General features: G+C 40.7%; 1 non-coding gene across 1 annotated transcript; it reads right to left on the minus strand.

Annotated features, from left to right (window-relative positions):
* Positions 1 to 795: 795 nt before the first annotated feature.
* On the minus strand, positions 796 to 899 carry LOC130951000 (small nucleolar RNA R71). Its single transcript, XR_009073794.1, has one exon. It is a non-coding gene; the product is annotated as a small nucleolar RNA R71 (small nucleolar RNA).
* Positions 900 to 9343: the final 8444 nt, after the last annotated feature.

Genomic DNA, 9343 nt, shown 5'->3' on the forward strand with positions numbered 1-9343 from the left:
AAATTATTTTCGAAACCTCCCTCCTCTTCTCTTCTTCTATTTAATTATTTAATTACTAACACTTCTCTTCACCTCTCTTCATTCATATCCTAACATCTCATCTCACATCTCTGCCATCCTCACAGTTGTGTTTCTTCCATTACATTACATTCTTTGTCTCCCCCTCTTCTTTTACCCCTTTCTTCTTCTACTAACATAAAGGAATCTCTATACTGTGACATAGAGGATTCCTTTTTCTTTTCTTGTTTTCTTCTCTTTCATATGAGCAGGAACAGGGATAAAGGCACTCTTGTTGAAATTGATCCAGAACCTGAAAGGACTCTGAAGAGAAAATTAAAAGAAGCCAAATTACAACAATCCAGAAGCAACCTTTTAGAAAATTTCGAACAAGAGGAAGAGATGACCGAAAATAACAATAATAATGCAAGGAGAATGCTTGGTGACTTCACAAAGCCAACGTCCAAGTTTGATGGAAGAAGCATCTCCATTCCTGCCATTGGAGCCAATAACTTTGAGCTTAAGCCTCAACTAGTTGCTTTAATGCAACAAAACTGCAAGTTTTATGGACTTCCATCTGAAGATCCTTACCAGTTTTTAACTGAGTTCTTGCAGATCTGTGACACTGTAAAGACAAATGGAGTTAATCCTGAAGTCTACAGACTCTTGCTTTTCCCTTTTGCTGTAAGAGACAGAGCTAGAGTATGGTTGGATTCACAACCCAAGGATAGCCTGGACTCATGGGATAAGCTGGTCACTGCCTTCTTGGATAAGTTCTTTCCTCCTCAAAAGCTGAGCAAGCTGAGAGTGGATGTTCAAACCTTCAAACAAAAAGATGGTGAATCCCTCTATGAAGCTTGGGAAAGATACAAGCAGCTGACCAAGAGATGTCCATCTCACATGTTCTCAGAATGGACCATATTAGATATATTCTATTATGGTCTCTCTGAATTTTCGAAAATGTCATTGGACCACTCTGCAGGTGGATCTATTCACCTGAAGAAAACGCCTGAAGAGGCTCAAGAACTCATTGACATGGTTGCAAACAACCAGTTTATGTACACCTCTGAGAGGAATTCCGTGAACACTGGGGTACCTCAGAAGAAAGGAGTTCTTGAAATTGATGCTCTGAATGCCATATTGGCTCAGAACAAAGTGTTGACTCAACAGGTCAACATGATCTCTCAAAATCTGAATGGATTGCAACATGCATCCAACAGTACTAGAGAGGCAGCTTCTGAAGAAGCTTATGATCCTGAGAACCCTGCCATGGCAGAGGTTAATTACTTAGGTGAACCTTATGGAAACACCTACAACTCATCATGGAGAAATCATCCAAATTTCTCCTGGAAGGATCAACAAAAGCCTCAACAAGGCTTTAACAATGGTGGACGCAACAGGCTGAATAATAGTAAGCCATATCCATCATCTTCTCAGCAACAGACAAAGAACTCTGAACAAAACAATTCTAATTTAGCAAATATAGTCTCTGATCTGTCAAAGGCCACTTTTAGTTTCATGAATGAAACAAGATCCTCCATTAGAAATCTGGAGGCACAAGTGGGCCAGCTGAGTAAGAAAGTCATTGACACTCCTCCCAGTACTCTCCCAAGTAATACAGAAGAAAATCCAAAAGGAGAGTGCAAGGCCATTGATTTAATCAAAGAGGCCGAATGCACCAAGGAGGAGGAGGACGAAAATCCCAGTAAGGAAGACCTCCTGGGACGTTCCTCAAGCAAGAAGGAATTTCCTATTAAGGATCCTGAGGAATCTGAGGCTCATCTAGAGACCATAGAAATTCCTTTAAATCTCCTTCTGCCATTCATGAGCTCTGAAGAATATTCATCCTCTGAAGAGAATGAAGATGTGACTGGAGAGCAAGTTGCTCAGTACTTAGGAGCTATCATGAAGCTGAATGCCAAGCTGTTTGGTAATGAGACCTGGGAAAGTGAACCTCCCTTGCTCATTAGTGAACTTGATACTTGGATTCAGAAGACTCTACCTCAAAAGAAACAAGATCCTGGCAAGTTCTTAATACCTTGCACCATTGGCACCATGAGCTTTGAAAAAGCTCTATGTGATCTTGGGTCAGGAATAAATCTTATGCCACTCACTGTAATGGAGAAGCTGGGAATCATTGAGGTACAACCTGCCTTGTTCTCATTACAATTGGCAGACAAGTCCATAAGACAAGCATATGGAGTAGTGGAGGACGTGCTAGTAAAGGTTGAAGGCCTTTACATCCCCACTGATTTCATAATCCTAGACACTAGGAAGGAAGATGATGAATGCATCATCCTAGGAAGACCTTTCCTAGCCACAATAGGAGCTGTGATAGATGTCAATAGAGGTGAGTTAGTCCTTCAATTGAATGGGGATTACCTTGTGTTTCAGGCACATGGCCATCCCTCTGTGACAAAAGAGAGTAAGCATGAAGAGCTTCTCTCAGTTCAGAGTCAAGAAGAGCCCACACAGTCAAACTCTAAGTTTGGTGTTGTGAAGCCACAACCAAACTCTAAGTTTGGTGTCCAAACCCCATATCCAAACTCTAAGTTTGGTGTTGGGAATATCACACTTAAGTTGACCTGATCACCTTGTGGCTCCATGAGAGCCACTGTCAAGCTACTGACATTAAAGAAGCGCTTGTTGGGAGGCAACCCAATTTTATTTATCTAATTTTATTTTATTTTGTTTCCTTGTTATTTTTATGTTTAATTAGGTACATGATCATGAGGAGTCATGAAAAAAATCAAAAAAAATTAAAAACAGAGTCAAAAACAGAAGAAAAAATTTTCACCCTGGAGGACGCACGGGCTGGCGTTCAACGCCCAGAAGGTGCATCTGGCCGGCGTTCAACGCCAGAACAGAGCACCATTCTGGCGCTGAACGCCCAAAACAAGCAACAACCTGGCGTTAAACGCCAGGATGCGCACACAGAGGACAATCTGGCGCTGAACGCCAGAAACAAGCATGAAACTGGCGTTCAACGCCAGAAACATGCATTACATGGGCGTTTAACGCCCAGAACGTGCATCAAAGGGCGTTTGAACGCCAGAATGATGCATGAAGGCATGTTACATGCCTATATGGTGAAGGAATGGTATTTGTTTTCACCTCAGGATCTGTGGACCCCACAGGATCCCCACTTCAGGATCTGTGGACCCCACAGGATCCCCACCTAACATATTCCCACCTTACTTCCCAATCCTAGTTTTGTGATGTGATTCCCCATGTCACAATTCCCAACATCTTCTTCATCAATCACCTCAATTCCTCCTCCCAATTACCCCATTCACCATTCACATCAACCTCCTCTTCCCCATAAACCCCACCTACCTCCATCAAATTCAAATTCAATTTCCCACCCATTCCCACCCAAATTGGCCGAACCTATACCCCCCTCTCCCTATAAATACCCTTCTTTTCTTTTACATTTTCACACAACACAAACCCCACATTCTCCTACATAGCCGAACCCTCTCTTCTCCCTCTCTGCCATATTTTCTTCTTCTTCTTCTACTCTTCTTTTCTTTTTTTTTTTGCTCGAGGACGAGCAAAATTTTAAGTTTGGTGTGGTAAAAAAAGCCTAAGCTTTTTATTTTTCATTCACCATCAATGGCACCCAAGACCGGAGTTCCTTCAAGAAAAGGGAAAGCAAAAGCTTCCACATCCGAGTCTTGGGAGAAGGAGAGATTCATCTCCAAGAGCCACCAAGACCACTTCTATGATGTTGTGGCAAAGAAGAAGGTGATCCCTGAGGTCCCTTTCAAGCTCAAGAAAAATGAGTATCCGGAGATCCGACATGAAATTCAAAGAAGAGGTTGGGAAGTCTTAGCCAACCCCATGCAACAAGTCGGAATTCTAATGGTTCAAGAGTTCTATGCCAATGCATGGATCACTAGGAACCATGACCAAAGTATGAACCCAAGCCCAAAGAATTATCTCACAATGGTTAGGGGGAAATACTTGGATTTCAGTCCGGAAAATGTGAGGTTGGCGTTTCACTTACCCATGATGCAAGGTGATGAACGCCCCTACACAAGAAGGGTCAACTTTAACCAAAGGTTGGACCAAGTCCTTATGGACATATGTGTGGAAGGCGCCCAATGGAGAGTAGACTCCAAGGGCAAGCCAGTCCAACTAAGAAGACTGGACCTCAAGCCTGTAGCTAGAGGATGGTTGGAGTTCATTCAAAGATCCATCATCCCTACAAGCAACCGATCTGAAGTTACTGTGGATCGGGCCATCATGGTTCATAGCATCATGATTGGAGAGGAGGTGGAAGTTCATGAAGTCATCTCCAATGAACTCTACAAAATAGCTGACAAGCCTTCATACATGGCACGGCTAGCCTTCCCCCACCTTATATGCCATCTATGTTACCCAGCTGGAGTTATCATAGAAGGAGATGTCTCCATTGAAGAAGACAAGCCCATCACCAAGAAAAAGATGGAGCAAACAAGAGAAGTTCCTCACGGCCCTCAAGGAGAACATGAGGAAGTTCATCATCAACAAATTCCTCAAGGAATGCACTTTCCTCCCAACAACTATTGGGAGCAACTTAACACCTCCTTAGAAGATTTGAGCCATAATGTGGAGCAATTAAGGGTGGAACATCATGAGCACTCCATCATTCTCCAAGAAATAAGAGAAGATCAAAGAGCAATGAGGGAGGAGCAACAAAGGCAAGGAAGGGACATAGAAGAGTTGAAGAACATCATTGGTCCTTCAAGAAGAAGACGCCACTAGAGGTGGATTCATTCCTTGTTCTTTATTTCTTTCTGTTTTCGGTTTTTAATGTTGTGTTTATCTATATGTTTTGTGTCTTTCTTTCATGATCATTAGTGTGTAACCATGCCTTAAAGCTATGAAATAAAATCCATTAGTCCTTCACCTCTCTTAAAAGAAAAAATGTTTTAATTCAAAAGAACAAGAAGTACATAATTTTCGAAATTATTATTGAATTTAGTTTAATCATATTGATGTGGTGACAATGATTTTTGTTTTCTGAATGAATGCTTGAACAGTGCATATGTCTTTGGATCTTGTTGTTTATGAGTGTTAAAAATTGTTGGCTCTTGAAAGAATGATGAACAAAGAGAAATGTTATTGATGATCTGAAAAACATCATGAAATTGATTCTTGAAGCAAGAAAAAGCAGTGAAAAAAAAAAAGAGAGAAAAAGGTGCGAAAATTTTAAAAAGCAAGGATCCAAGGCTTTGAGCATCAATGGATAGGAGGGCCTAAGGAAATTAAATCCAGGCCTAAGCGGCTAAATCAAGCTGTCCCTAACCATGTGCTTGTGTCATGAAGGTCCAAGTGAAAAGCTTGAGACTGAATGGTTAAAGTCGTGATCTAAAGCTAAAGAGTGTGCTTAAGAGCTCTGGACACCACTAACTGGGGACTCTAGCAAAGCTAAGTCACAATCTGAAAAGGTTCACCCAGTTATGTGTCTGTGGCATTTGTGTATCCGGTGGTAATACTGGAAAACAAAGTGCTTAGGGCCACAGCCAAGACTCATAAGTAGCTGTGTTCAAGAATCAACATGCTTAAATTAGGAAATTCAATAACACAATCCAAAATTCTAAGTTCCTAGAGACGCCAATCACTCTGAGCTTCAAAGGAAAAAGTGAGATGCCAAAACTGTTCAGAAGCAAAAAGCTACAAGTCCCGCTCATGTAATTAAATTAATATTCATTGATATTTTGGACTTTATAGTATATTCTCTTCTTTTTATCCTATTTGATTTTCAGTTGCTTGGGGACAAGCAACAATTTAAGTTTGGTGTTGTGATGAGCGGATAATTTATACGCTTTTTGGCATTATTTTTACATAGTTTTTAGTAAGTTTAAGCTACTTTTAGGGATGTTTTCATTAGTTTTTATGTTAAATTCACATTTCTGGACTTTACTATGAGTTTGTGTGTTTTTCTGTGATTTCAGGTAAATTCTGACTGAAATTGAGGGATTTGAGCAAAACTCTGAAAAAGGCTGACAAAAGGACTGCTGATGCTGTTGGATTCTGACCTCCCTGCACTCGAAATGGATTTTCTGGAGCTACAGAACTCCAAATGGTAAGCTCTTAACGGCGTTGGAAAGTAGACATCCAGAGCTTTCCAGCAATATATAATAGTCCATGCTTTATTCGAAGATTGACGACGTAACTTGGCGTTAAACGCCAAGTTCATGCTGCTGTCTGGAGTTAAACGCCAGAAAAACATCATGATCCGGAGTTGAACGCCCAAAACACGTCATAACTCAAAGTTCAACGCCAAGAAATGCCTTAGCTCGTGGATTGATCAAGCTCAGCCCAAGCACACACCAAGTGGGCCCCGGAAGTGGATTTATGCATCAATTACTTACTCATGTAAACCCTAGTAGCTAGTCTAGTATATATAGGACATTTATCTATTGTATTAGACATCTTTTGACCACTTTAAACTCTTTATTCATTCGGTCACTTGATCATGGAGAGGGCTGGCCATTCGGCCATGCCTGAACCTTATGCTTATGTATTTTCAACGGTGGAGTTTCTGCACACCATAGATTAAGGGTGTGGAGCTGTGCTGTACCTCAAGTATCAATGCAATTCTATCTTCTTTTATTCGGTCTCTATCTTATTCTTATTCCAAGATATTCATTCGTACCCAAGAACATGATGAATGTAATGAGTTAGATAACCCTCATTATTATTCTCACCTATGAACGCGCGTGATTGACAACCACTTTCGTTCTACATGCAACACAAGCTTGAATGTGTATCTCTTAGATTCCCCAACAGAATCTTCGTGGTATAAGCTAGATGGATGGCGGCATTTATGAGGATCCGGAAAGTCCAACCTTGTCTGTGGTGTTCCGAGTAGGATCCTTGGAATCCGGAAAGTCTACCTTGTCTGTGGTGTCCGAGTAGGATTCCGGTAATGAATGACTGTGACGTGCTTCAAACTTGTAACCTGCTGGGCGTAGTGACAACGCAAAAGAATCAATGGATTCTATTCCAGTAGGGGAGGGAACCAACCGGTGATTGGCCGTACTGTGACAGAGTGCGTGAGCATTAGCTTTCACTGCGAGGATGGGATGTAGCCATCAACCATGGGTGATGCCTCCAGACTGGTTAGCTGTGCGAGTGACAGCCGCATAGGATATTTCCCCGAGAGGATTGAAAGTAGCCACAGTTGATGGTGAACCCCTATACAAGGCTTGCCATGGAAAGGAGTAAGAAAGATTGAGTAGAAGGAATAGGAGAGCAGGCGTCCGTGAGCTCTACAGCACCTCCATTCCGCTTATCTGAAATTCCTACCAATGAATCTACATAAGTATTTCTATCCTTTTTATTATTTATTTCTTTCTATTTACGAAACCCATAAATCAATATTTAATCCGCCTAACTGAGATTTGCAAGGTGACCATAGCTTGCTTCATACCAACAATCTCTGTGGATTCGACCCTTACTCACGTAAGGTTATTACTTGGACGACCCAGTACACTTGCTGGTTAGTTGAACGGAGTTGTGAAGAAAATAAACAGTGCCATAAGAGTATACATCCTTTATAAACAAAATAACAAGTGATCACAATTTCGTCCACCATAGATCTACTTTTGTTCCTCCTATTCTCTTTCAATTCAATAAGAGGTAATTCATAATAATTGTGTTCATTTGATTTGTTGTTGTTTAATTCCTTGCAATTGAGTAGTGTAGATTTACTTTTCTTGCAATTTTACTATGCTTTCCTTTTATGCCTTCCAAGTGTTTGATGAAATGCTTGGTTGGATTTTAGAATAGAATTTTATGCTCTTGGCTTGGAGAGGTAACTTAGAAACTCTTGAGTTACTAATGTCCAAGTGATTGATGATTGGGAGCCATTGACTCTAGTTCTCACTAATTGGATTAGTGGAGAATTAAGACTTATGGACTTGGGTTGATATAGCTCATTTAACTTTCCTTTACTACTAGTTAGAGGATGACTTAATGAGATTAATCCTTGCCAATTCTCATATTGTGGTTAGTGATTAGGATAGAGATCCTTGACTACCAACCCTTGCCAAGACCTTTTTAGCCATTAGTTTACTTTCTTGCCATTTATTTTTCATGCCTATTATCAAAACCCCAAAAATAACTCATAACCAATAACAAGACACTTCATTACAATTCTTAAGGAGAACGACCCGAGGTTTAATACTTCAGTTTATAGATTTTAGGAGTTTGTTACTTGTGACAAACAAATTTTTGTATGAAAGGATTAGTGTTGGTTTAAAAACTATACTTGCAACGAGATTTCATTTATAAAATTCTAAACCATCAAAAATCCAATCATCAGAGAGTGCAAGGCCATTGATATAATCAACATGGCCGAAACCTTAGAGGAGGAGGAGGATGTGAATCCCAATGAGGAAGACCTCAGGGGACGTCCAATGATTAGTACGGAATCCCCTAATGAGGAACCAAAGGAATCTGAGGCTCATACAGAGACCATAGATATTCCATTGGACCTCCTTTTACCATTCATGAACTCTGATGACTATTCATCTTCTGAAGAGGATGAAGACATTATTGAAGGGCAAGTTGCCCAATATTTAGGAGCAATCATGAAGTTGAATGCCAAGCTATTTAGTAATGAGACTTGGGAGGAAGAGCATCCCTTGCTCACCAATGAACTGAATACATTAGTTCCGCAAAATTTACCTCAAAAGAAACAGGATCCTGGTAAATTCTTAATACCCTGTATCATAGGCACCATGACCTTTGAGAAAGCTCTGTGTGACCTGGGGTCAGGGATAAACATGATGCCACTCTCTGTAATGGAGAAGCTGGGAATCTATGAGGTATAGGCTGCCAAATTCTCATTAGAGATGGCAGATAAATCTATGAAAAATGCTTATGGACTAGTAGAGGACATGCTAGTGAAGGTTGAAGGCCTTTACTTCCTGGCTGATTTCATAATCCTAGACACTAGGAGGGATGAGGATGAATCCATCATCCTTGGAAGACCCTTCCTAGCCACAGCAAGAGCTGTGATTGATATTGACAGAGGAGAGTTGATCCTTCATGTGAATGAAGAATGCCTTGTGGTAAAGACTCAAGGTTCTCCATCTGTAACCATAGAGAGTAAGCATGAAGAGCTTCTCCCAATGCAGAGTTATACAGAGCCCCCACATTCAAACTCTAAGTTTGGTGTTGGAAGGCCACAGCCAAACTCTAAGTTTGGTGTTGAGAGATCTCAACCATACTCTGATCATCTGTGAGGCTCCATGAGAGCTCACTATCAAGTTATTGACATTAAAGAAGCGCTTATTGGGAGGTAACCCAATTTTATTTTAATTTTATCTATATTATTTTGTTTTCTTTT

The sequence above is a fragment of the Arachis stenosperma genome, chromosome 1 (genome assembly GCF_014773155.1).
Source record: "Arachis stenosperma cultivar V10309 chromosome 1, arast.V10309.gnm1.PFL2, whole genome shotgun sequence".
Classification (NCBI taxonomy): Eukaryota; Viridiplantae; Streptophyta; class Magnoliopsida; order Fabales; family Fabaceae; genus Arachis; species Arachis stenosperma.